At 33.1% G+C, this 12,441-nt stretch overlaps 1 protein-coding gene across 4 annotated transcripts in view; it reads right to left on the reverse strand.

Annotated features, from left to right (window-relative positions):
* The window catches only part of Dgk (diacyl glycerol kinase 1), a 193,722-nt gene that overhangs the window by 77,982 nt on the left and 103,299 nt on the right, over nucleotides 1–12,441 (reverse strand). Inside the window, exon 1 of one of the 4 annotated variants that reach the window (XM_090158523.1) lies at nucleotides 4,986–5,113. The exons of the other annotated variants lie outside the window; for them this stretch is intronic. The gene's annotated coding sequence lies outside the window, so the exon portion shown is untranslated. Of the gene's footprint in view, nucleotides 1–4,985; nucleotides 5,114–12,441 lie in introns of those variants that run through there. 4 annotated transcript variants of the gene reach the window in all.

Here is a 12,441-nt window from a genome sequence, read left to right on the forward strand (position 1 = left end):
GGCTGCTCTTATTATAAGCTTCTGCTGGTATGGGTTATTAATAATAATAATTAATATTTCACTTTCATCAGAAGATAATAAATTTAAATGGACTTATATTTCAGTAAAAAGGTTATTGCAATGTTTAAAATATTAACCAAACTTTCAAGGAAATAAATGATAATCATAGAATTTGTCATAGATCTAGAGTAAAATTACCTTCAAAAAGTGCCGAGATAAAATCGAATTACCTGACTTTTCCCGGCATTTTAACAAATTTTTAAAATTCCCTGACTTTTAACAAATTCCTAAAAATCCCTGACTTTTAACAAATTCCTAAAATTCCCTGACTTTTAACAAATTCCTAAAAGTCCCTGACTTTTAACAAATTCCTAAAATTCCCTGATTTTTAACAAATTCCTAAAATTCCCTGACTTTTAACAAATTCCTAAAATTCCCTGATTTTTAACAAATTCCTAAAATTCCCTAATTTTTAACAAATTCCTAAAATTCCCTGACTTTTAACAAATTCCTAAAATTCCCCGACTTTTAACAAATTCCTAAAATTCCCTGATTTTTAACAAATTCCTAAAATTCCCCAACTTTTAACAAATTCCTAAAATTCCCTGACTTTTAACAAATTCCTAAAATTCCCCGACTTTTAACAAATTCCTAAAATTTCCTGACTTTTAACAAATTCCTAAAATTCCCTGACTTTTAACAAATTCCTAAAATTCCCCGACTTTTAACAAATTCCTAAAATTCCCTGACTTTTAACAAATTCCTAAAATTCCCTGACTTTTAACAAATTCCTAAAATTCCCTAACTTTTAACAAATTCCTAAAATTCCCTGATTTTTAACAAATTCCTAAAATTCCCCAACTTTTAACAAATTCCTAAAATTCCCTGACTTTTAACAAATTCCTAAAATTCCCCGACTTTTAACAAATTCCTAAAATTCCCTGACTTTTAACAAATTCCTAAAATTCCCTGACTTTTAACAAATTCCTAAAATTCCCCGACTTTTAACAAATTTCTAAAATTCCCTGACTTTTAACAAATTCCTAAAATTCCCTGACTTTTAACAAATTCCTAAAATTCCCTAACTTTTAACAAATTCCTAAAATTCCCTAATTTTTAACAAATTCCTAAAATTCCCCGACTTTTAACAAATTTTGAAAATTTCCTGACATTTCCCAGACTTTTTAGGCCAATTTTTAAATTCCCTGACTGTTCCCTGATTTACCTGACATGTGGCAACCCTGTAATAATAATAAAAATAATAATCAGTTATTTTTAAATCCAGTAGGGAGATAATTTTCAAACTAAATTTTAAAAGAGTGGTTGTGATTTACACTCGTCATTTTTATATTTTTAGTGCCTTTGAATTCAGGTGGCCGGGTTACAATTCAGCAGGGGGATAACTTACAAACTCAACGCGGAAGGACCACCAGCTGGGATAGGTGTCATATTATTAATGACAGAAGTTAATATATTTCTTACGAGATAGTCCTGCCAAACCGTTGAATCATACACCGAATTACGGCTGAAACTTACGAGGAGTGTACCCGAGGTGTAAATCATTGATTTTGATGAAACTCGGGTTTTATATAGACCTTGGGGTAGCATGAATTTTCACCAAGGGAAAAGTTACGCTGGGCTTCCGTTTTGCTATGGCAACCGAAAATGTTTTTGACAACTTAAAATGAAAAAATCTGCATTGAAAAAAGCATGGGATTTTCTCGGTTTCACAGGGGGGGTACCTTGTGAACATTTTTGAAAACCCAAAATAAATATTAAAATTAAAATTTCAACTAAAATGCTAAATTTGAACAATTTTGGGTGAAATCCATCAAGTAGCCCCCCTGTGAAACCGAGAAAATCCCATGCTTTTTTAAATGTAGATTTTTTCATTTTATGTTGTCAAAAACATTTTCGGTTGCCATAGCAAAACGGAAGCCCAGCGTAACTTTTCCCTTGGTGAAAATTCATGCTACCCCAAGGTCTACATACCCCCCGAGTTTCATCAAAATCGGTGATTTACACCTCGGGTACACTCCTCGTTAGTGCGTGTATTAGTCCGCCTAACGATAGAAAATTTTAAAATTAAAATAATCAGCGGGAGCCGGCGAAGATATTAATATCAAATTTCATTGTTAGTATACGGCTGTCTCATTGTAAAACCTAGTAAACGCCAATTTGGAAGATATCGAGGTAGTAGTAAACTCCGTGTAAGTAGGAGAATATTACACTTACTTGAGAAAATTTCCTGAATGAGTAAAAACACATTTTACGTTACCATAAAATAATTTTAATCAAAATAAAGAAAATGAAATAAATCAAATTTAAAAAAATGGCTTTTACTAGGTTTTGACATTGGACAGCCGTAATAAAGGAGGTGGTAAAGTCTGTCGTTCAGTTTATATACTTTAGAGATTATTGAGGTTATGATCGCTTAATCGGATCTCTTCCAGCCGGGATGACGATATTGAATGTGGGAGTACAATTTGACGATCAATAATGGACCGATTTCTCTATAAAATGAGACGACGAATTCTCCCCTCCAATAAACGCGCTTCTCACCCCCCCTCCCCCACATCCTCGCCTGCATCCCCCCGTTTATTCGGCTGAAGGGATGCTGCAATTTTTGGAGGTACGTAATCAACATTTGAATAATTTAAAAGTTACGCAATCAGTTCGAGCAGAAGCTTATAGTATAGCACTAACGAGATAAGTCTCCATCTACGAGAAAAGTTGCTTTCTATGAGAGAGGTCTCCATCTACGAGAAAAGTTTTTCTATGAGAGAGGTCTCCATCTACGAGAAAGGTTTCTTTCTATGTGAGAGGTTTCCATCTACGATAAAAGTTTTTTTGCTATGAGAGAGGTTTCTATCTACGAGAAAGGTTTCTTTCTATGTGAGAGGTCTCCATCTACGATAAAAGTTTTTTTCTATGAGAGAGATTTCTATCTACGAGAAAGGTTTCTTTCTATGTGAGAGGTCTCCATCTACGATAAAAGTTTTTTCTATGAGAGAGGTCTCCATCTACGAGAAAGGTTTCTTTCTATGTGAGAGGTCTCCATCTACGATAAAAGTTTTTTCTGAGAGAGGTCTCCATCTACGATAAAAGGTTTTTCTATGAGAGAGGTCTCCATCTACGATAAAAGTTTTTTCTATGAGAGAGGTCTCCATGTACGAGAAAGGTTTCTTTCTATGTGAGAGGTCTCCATCTACGATAAAAGTTTCTTTCTATGAGAGACTTCGCCATCTACGAGAAAGGTTTTTTTTCTATGAGAGAGGTCTCCATCTACGAGAAAGGTGTCTTTCTATGAGAGAAGTCTCCATCTACGAGATAAATCTCCATCAACGATATAAGTGTCCATTTATGAGAGAGGTCTCCAAAGAGAGAAACTAACAATGAGAAAGGTCTCCAAAGAGAGAAACTATCAATGAGAAAGGTCTCCAAAGAGAGAAACTATCAATGAGAAAGGTCTCCAAAGAGAGACACTATCAACGAGAAAGGTCTCCAAAGAGAGAAACTATCAACGAGAAAGGTCTCCAAAGAGATAAACTATCAATGAGAAAGGTCTCCAAAGAGAGAAACTATCAATGAGAAAGGTCTCCAAAGAGAGAAACTATCAACGAGAAAGGGCTCCAAAGAGAGAAACTATCAATGAGAAAGGTCTCCAAAGAGAGAAACTATCAATGAGAGAAGTCTCCAAAGAGAGAAACTCTATCTATGAGAGAAGTCTCCAAAGAGAGAAACTCTATCTATGAGAGAAGTCTCCAAAGAGGGAAACTCTATGAGAGAAGTCCACAAAGAGAGAAACTATCTATGAGAGAAGTCTCCAAAGAGATAAACTCTATCTATGAGAGAAGTCTCCAAAGAGAGAAACTCTATCTATGAGAGAAGTCTCCAAAGAGAGAAACTATCTATGAGAGAAGTCTCCAAAGAGAGAAACTATCTATGAGAGAAGTCTACAAAGAGAGAAATTCTATCTATGAGAGAAGTCTCCAAAGAGAGATACTCTATATGAGAGAAGTCTACAAAGAGAGAAATTCTATCTATGAGAGAAGTCTCCAAAGAGAGATACTCTACCTATGAGAGAAGTCCACAAAGAGAGAAACTCTATCTATGAGAGAAGTCTCCAAAGAGAGATCCTCTATCTACGAATGAATTCTCCAACGATAGAAAAAGAGAAGTCCCCATCTATGAGAGATATCTCCAACTACGAAATAAATATTTATCTACGAGAGAAGTCTCTAGGTCATAAAAATGAATGCAGGGTCTCGACGGACTTTTCAATGGAAATTAAATATCCAGCATCACTGCTTACTATTATTATTATTATTAACTTATTAAACTTAAGTTACTATACATATATCAAGCGAATAACATTAGCAGTATATCAAGACGAATACTTAACGCTAAGACATATTTAATAAACTTCTGTTCGTAATAAGATACGGCGTCAAGCTTGTTTTCCACTGCCGCGCGCAACGACGCGTTTCTCAGCTTTGAAACGTTCAAACGTTTTTACGCGCGTATAGAAAATAACATTATGACGCGCGCTTAGTGTTCGGAATTGTTTATTCATTTTCCACAAATTTTCCGATTTATTTAAAAAATGTTGGTAAAAAGAATATCATTTTAACTTATTTAATTATGTTTTTTACGCATCCAAGCATTTATTTGAACAAAAGTGGCATTTATTTAAATAATTGTTTGTTTTATTTAAATAATAGGCTTATTCACTTTCGATTATTTGAACATTTTACAATTTTTATTCAACTATTGGTTATTTAAATAAATATTATTTAAATATCGCAGAGCTTATTTTATTCATGGATAAAAATTAATCGAAATCCGAGCACTACGCGCGCTAGTGGAAAACAAGCTTTAATATAATAATTTTAACTTAAAGTAAATACTACCTGTTAGAAATATTATACGCATCCGATACAAAATGACTTTTTTAAAACCGTATCTAAACTGAGATATCGTACCTGATGTTGCCAACTTTACTCGAGCAAGATTCCGGTTAAACGCATCGCGAGCGGGAGAAACGGATGAACAGAGAGACGAGTCACAGCCGGGCCGAATCCCAGGGTTTGCGAGCAAAGCTCTCAGGCGGCGACCACCGCCACCGACCAAGGACGCTCTCCCGACTGGAGGCGCTAGAGGCGTGAGAGGCAACGAAACAAAGCGACTTAAGCCTAGAAAACACGACGGAGATTTGTAGGACAGAAATGCAATTGAGCAAGACGCCGCCTAAGTTCAATACGAAGCCCAATGAGCCAAAACATCACCATCCCCCCCTAAAACCCGCCATCGCGTTCTTTAAACGAATCCTTTACCCATCTACTCTACACTTTAATGGCATTGCCAAGTAACTCTTTACCTAAAGAATTAACCATTTGACAAATGTCTGAAGTAGTGTTGTAAGTCGGAAAAGTTTCCGGAAAACGACCGAGGCCTTTTTTCCGGAAAATTTTACGTATTTTTTCGAAAAAAAATAAACGGTTTTCATTTTATGATTAGTCTAATATTGTTTACAAATTTAAATAAAGCGGCATTTTCGCCTCATTTTTTCGAATCTAAAAGTAAAACTAAACCTCTAGACTAGCCTTTAAACTGATTAACAATGTAACACTATTAATGTTTTGTAGTATGTTTACTGATATTAGACAAGTTATATCCATACAAAGTTAAAAACATTAAAACCCCTTAAAAATAATTTGTGTTTCAATTTTGTATTTTTCCGCATTTTATTTTTCCGGAAAATTAACAACACTAGTCTGTAGCTGAGAACAATCCGGTGTGTATTAATGGGGGGGTTCTCTTTTTTACCCCCCACTTCGTGGAAGGATCTGGATACGCTGCAAAAGTTTAAAATATTCAAGAGACGAATTTGCCATGATAGCCCCGGGAATTCCATTCGCCTAGTTTATCATTCTCTTTCCCAGGCGCTAAGGCTTAGACCGGACATAAATAAACTTCCTTTGGATCACTGACCATTTCCGGGTTTAACGGAAATACTCCGAGGGCAATCTTTTTGGCGAATTACGGACGAAAACAAATGAAACTCAACTACTATCTTTGTTATTCTCGAGGGGCAGGTCACTTCCTTGATTAACGACGCACACCTCGAAAGATTAAATCCGATTTCATCGTGATTATTTTTATTAAATTCAATTTAATCACAATTATGTTGATTAAATCACGTTAAATCATGATTATAATGTTAAAATCTGATTTAATCATGATTAAATGATTAAATCTGATTAAAATGATTATATCCTGTTTAAAATGATTATATCCTGATTGAAACGATTAAATCGTGATTAGTATTATTAAATCGCGATTAGAAATTTGAGCGAGAATCAAACACAATTGCGATAGAACCATCAATATTATAATAAATTATCGTACTTTAGTTTTGATTTTAATTATAAAATCTCGATTCAACCGATTATATTGATTAAATCGTGATTAAAATGATTAAATCGTGATTGAAATGATTAAATCGTGATTAAAATGATTAAATCGTGATTAAAATGATTAAATCCTGATTAAAATGATTAAATCGCGATTAAAATGATTGAATATGATTAAAAAGATTAGATCATGATTAAAATGATTAAATATGATTAAAAAGATTAGATCATGATTAAAATGATAAAATATCGTTTAAATCGTGATTAGTATTATTAAATCGTGATTAGTATTATTAAATCGTGATTAGTATTATTTAATCGCGATTAGAAATTTGAGCGAGAATCAAACACAATTGCGATAGAACCATCAATATTATAATAAATTATCGTACTTTAGTTTTGATTTTAATTATAAAATCTCGATTCAACCGATTTTATTAATTAAATCGTGATTAAAATGATTAAATCGTGATTAAAATGATTAAATTGTGATTGAAATGATTAAATCGTGATTAAAATGATTAAATCGTGATTAAAATGATTAAATCGTGATTGAAATGATTAAATCGTGATTAAAATGATTAAATCGTGATTGAAATGATTAAATCGTGATTGAAATGATTAAATCGTGATTGAAATGATTAAATCGTGATTGAAATGATTAAATCGTGATTAAATTGATTAAATCGTGATTGAAATGATTAAATCGTGATTAAAATGATTAAATCGTGATTGAAATGATTAAATAGTGATTGAAATTATTAAATCGTGATTAAAATGATTAAATCGTGATTAAAATGATTAAATCGTGATTAAAATGATTAAATCGTTATTTAAATGATTAAATCGTGATTAAAATGATTAAATCGTTATTTAAATGATTAAATCGTGATTAAAATGATTAAATCGCGATTAAAATGATTAAATCGTGATTAAAATGATTAAATCTGATCAAAATGATTAAATCGTGATTAAAATGATTAAATCGTGATTAAAATGATTAAATCGTGATTAAAATGATTAAATCGTTATTAAAATGATTAAATCTGATTAAAATGATTAAATCGTTATTAAAATGATTAAATATGATCAAAATGATTAAATCGTGATTAAAATGATTAAATCGTGATTAAAATGATTAAATCGTGATTAAAATGATTAAATCGTTATTAAAATGATTAAATCTGATCAAAATGATTAAATCGTTATTAAAATGATTAAATCGTTATTAAAATGATTAAATCGTTATTAAAATGATTAAATCGTTATTAAAATGATTAAATCTGATCAAAATGATTAAATCGTTATTAAAATGATTAAATCGTTATTAAAATGATTAAATCGTTATTAAAATGATTAAATCGTTATTAAAATGATTAAATCTGATCAAAATGATTAAATCGTGATTAAAATGATTAAATCGTTATTAAAATGATTAAATCGTTATTAAAATGATTAAATCGTTATTAAAATGATTAAATCGTTATTAAAATGATTAAATCTGATCAAAATGAATAAATCGTTATTAAAATGATTAAATCTGATCAAAGTGATTAAATCTGATTAAAATGATTAAATCTGATTAAAATGATTAAATCGCGATTAGATTTTCTAATCTTGATTAGATTTTTTCATCTTGATTACCCTGATTTAATCATTTTACTATTAAGACGCACCCAAAATGGAAGTGACCTGCTCCTCAGTTATTCAATTGCAACCTATTAATGTTTTTAATGTTATATACGTAAATTGGGGTGTAGGTTTTGTTTTAACGGCGACGATTTCTAAAATGGATTAATATAGCAGAAAATAGTCGAAATTCGAATTTCCCGCTGCCGAGTAAACTGAATTTCGTGCTAGTATTTTTCCGCCAAATGTACTAGATATTTTTCCTTTCGAAACCCGCGACTGAATTGTGAGTATAGTCCTTTGATGTGTCCAAAAATCTCTTTGAAGTCTAGTAGACCAAAATATACTTTTCAAGCTTATGTTGAAATAAAATAGCAAACTATCTGGAGAATGTGATATTTTTATAAGACAGCCTCTTACAGTCTGCTCGTGTTGTTCGATGCAGACTGCGGATTCGTGAACTTATGAAATTTAAATTCTGTGTGTTTCTGCCGTACGTTTTTCCTATCGCAGGAGAGAGAATTCCCAAGCGACTGCGATGAAAGATTATGTTTCTGCCATAATTTAAACGCTACAGCGAAAACAAAAAGTAACCGATGCTAGCGTAGCGACCGCCCATCCCGGTAGCTATCAATATTATGTAAATTCTTCTATTTATATATTTTTTTATTTCTATTCGTTATCCAGAGCAATAATAATGGGAAATAATGACGTTCGAAATATCAGTGTTGGGCATTTTCGTCAAAGAGCCGTTCAGCTCACTCACCGCTCGCCCTCACTAGCCTAATATCCGCTCCAGCTCACGCATTATTGAGCGGTAAAATTGGCTCTCCTACCTTTTCACTCTTTTTTCAGCGGTAAAATTTTTACTCCGCTCTTTTCGTTTTTTTTTGAGCGCTGAAATTGGCGCTCCTCTCTTTTCGTTTTTTTAGAGCGGTAAAATAAGCGCTCCTCTCTTTTCGCTTTTTTTTCAGCGGTAAAATAAGCGCTCCTCTCTTTTCGCTCTTATTTGGGCGCTGAAATTGGCGCTCCTCTCTTTTCGCTCTTTTTTGAGCGCTGAAATTGGCGTTCATCTCTTTTCATTTTTTAGAGCGGTAAAATAAGCACTCCTCTCTTTTGGTTCTTTTTAGAGCGGTAAAATAAGCGCTCCTCTCTTTTCGCTTTTTTTTCAGCGGTAAAATAAGCGCTCCTCTCTTTTCGCTCTTATTTGGGCGCCGAAATTGGCGCTCCTCTCTTTTCGCTCTTTTTTGAGCGCTGAAATTGGCGTTCATCTCTTTTCATTTTTTAGAGCGGTAAAATAAGCACTCCTCTCTTTTGGTTCTTTTTTGAGCGGTAAAATAAGTGCTTCTCTCTTTTCGCTCTTTTTTGAGAGGTAAAATAAGTGCTTCTCTCTTTTCGCTCTTTTTTGAGAGGTAAAATAAGTGCTTCTCTCTTTTCGCTCTTTTTTGAGAGGTAAAATAAGTGCTTCTCTCTTTTCGCTCTTTTTTGAGAGGTAAAATAAGCGCTTCTCTCTTTTCGCTCTTTTTTGAGAGGTAAAATAAGTGCTTCTCTCTTTTCGCTCTTTTTTGAGAGGTAAAATAAGCGCTCCTCTCCTTTCACTTTTTTGAGCGGTAAAATAAGCGCTCCACTCTTTTAAAAAAAATTTTTGAGTGGTAAAAATTGCGCTCATCTCTTTTAGCTCTTTAAAAAAAACATTTTGCAGCTCAATTCCGTTCATAATAACAAAAGCGCTCACAATGAGAGGAGCGGTGCCCATCACTGCGAAATACACGATTTTTCATGATCGTAAACGAGCCGAGAAAATGGTGAAAAGATTCGATGGGCCGCTGCCCTAATGTAAAATTTTGAATTTTTGGGAAAGTATTGAAAAACTATTAATTTAAAATAACAATTTCGATACTAGCCCCGCATCAAAATGTGCTCGCTCAAAGGGAATATAACCTCCGTAACTAAATACTTAGCAACGGCGAAAATGTCAAAGGTCGTAGATGGAAGCGGCCGATATTCGTAATAGCATATGTAACATGGGTCAGTGTCAACTCGTCGCTGGGCATGTGGTCGCCGGTCATGTGGTCGCCGGACTAACGGTCGTCTAGGATAAGTGGTCGCCGGTCTATTGGTCGCCGGACTACTGGTACCCTAAGAAAATTCGTAAGTTGGACTAGTCGTCGCGTATAATAAAATATTACTTTTATACTCACTAAAAGACACACTGATATCAAAGTATAGCTTAAAATTAAAAAAATTATTAAAAAAGACACTGCCTTATAAATGAAGCTTAAATTCAACGCACTAATCTGCCATATTAACTAAATAAATTTTTAACTAATTAACATAAGATAAATAATTTATAGATTCTGGTCCTTTCGTACTAAGAAACTTTTCAAAATTTATAGATAGAAACCGGTTTGAACTCAAATCATGTAATTTTTTAATAGTCGAACAGACTAACTAATAAAGCTTCTTCACCTTAAAATTAAATTAATTCAACATCTAAGAGTGGATCATCATTAATTTTAATTTAACTTAGTTTATTAGCTACCGCCCCAGTATAAATAATTTAGCCATAAAACTAGAAAACATTTTTAAAACCAAATAAATTAAGCTTTATAGGGTCTTATCGTCCCATAGACTCATTCTAGAATTTTTACTAAAAATTTAAATTCAAAATATTTAAAAAAGACAGACTTACCCTATTTATCCCTTCATACCAGATCTCAATTAAAAACCAAATGATTATGCTACCTTAGCACAGTCAGGCTACTGCGGCCCTTTAGTTCAACCAGGGGGCAGAATTTACTTTAAATAACAGTTCTTAAAGAAATGTTTTTGATAAACAGTTAAGGTAAATAGTTGCCGAGTTCCTCTATTAAACTTAAATTAAAACTAATTCAACTAAAACGTAATCAAAAATAACAAGCTCTTATCTCTACTAATTAAATCATTATGAACAATTTTTTAAAATTAAAATCTTCTCTTTATAACCCTTCTAAGCGAAGTTTTCTTATATAGATTTATCAATTTTTTTAACTTTCTTAGGGTACCAGATGTCCGGCGACAACTTGTCCCAGACGACCACTAGGCCGGGGACGACAAGGCCGGCGACCACTCGACCGGCGACCACTTGCCCAGCGACCAGTTGGCATGATCCCATGTAACATAATTCCCCATAAGTATGCCATAAAGCATTTTCTTTAATGAAACCTTGTTCACAGGATATGAAGTAATTTACGTCACTTCCAACTCCGTGATGAAAAACGCGTCATCAGCTTTACTGATGCGAAACGGAAGTTAGTGGAGCGGATTTTGAATTTGTTTCTGGCTTTGAAAATATACAGTTTAGCTCGTGCCTCGCGATTACGTGATTTCGTTTTTGCATTTTTGTGTCAGCTTATTGTATGAAAAAGTGTCTCTTAGAAATTTGTCCTATGGAAATGTTGTACAATGCATATATTTCAACTTAGGGACAGGAAATTCATAGTAATTTTTTTACGAAATTATAAGATAAATTTTTAGGTCAATATACGAAAATATAGGAACGTTCAGGTAAACTAATCAGAAATTAAAGGAATAATTTTAATAAAAATAAAACTAATGCTTTTAAAGGCACTTTGGTTTTATATAAATATTACATTTAATATGAAAACATCAAAGACTTTGTAACTAGATAAATGTATTAAAGTAATGAATTTAGCACTTTCTAGATCAAACTTAAAAACTATATTAATAATAATAATAATCAGCTAGGCTAATACCCAAGGCACCACCCTAGGCCTAAGTCATCGAGCGACTTTTGAAATCAAAGCGCTAAGTACGAAAAATTGGAAAATAAAGGAAAATTGACAAATTATTGGAAGTTAAAGGAAGGCAATCAAAATAAAGGATTCAAATAAAAGTTATTTTAACTAATAATATGGCGAGCAACAACTTTTTAGCGGGAACCAAATCCGTAACCCAACGGTTACGGATCTCGAGATAGTTTTGGAATGACCTTGAAGACATGGTTCAAGGTCATTCAATCATACACTAGTAAAAGTCTCCCTGAACGAGGAATGAAATTTTGAATTTTTCAAACAAAAATAAGTTTTTCAGTTATTTATAATTTTTTGTTTTTTAGTGGACACCCTGTATACAGGGTATTTCAAAACGTTATGCAAAAATATGAAGGAGTTGTCGGGGGTGAGTTGAGAAGTATGCCTGTTTTTTCCCATTTTCCTACGATGAGTTCAAAGAGCGCCACAGAACTTCAAACTGTGGCCTACTAGCTGCTGGAAGTACGCTGCAACAAGCGCAAAACCAAGCAGAAAGGAAACATGAACATTAAGGTTTGGGTTCGTGTGATGGGTGAAAAAGGACTTGTAATCAAATCGAGGTAGCCAGCGTAAAAAGGTAACTT

The sequence above is a fragment of the Leiobunum rupestre genome, chromosome 9, assembly GCF_980474605.1.
Source record: "Leiobunum rupestre chromosome 9, qqLeiRupe1.1.hap1, whole genome shotgun sequence".
In the NCBI taxonomy this organism is placed as follows: Eukaryota; Metazoa; Arthropoda; class Arachnida; order Opiliones; family Sclerosomatidae; genus Leiobunum; species Leiobunum rupestre.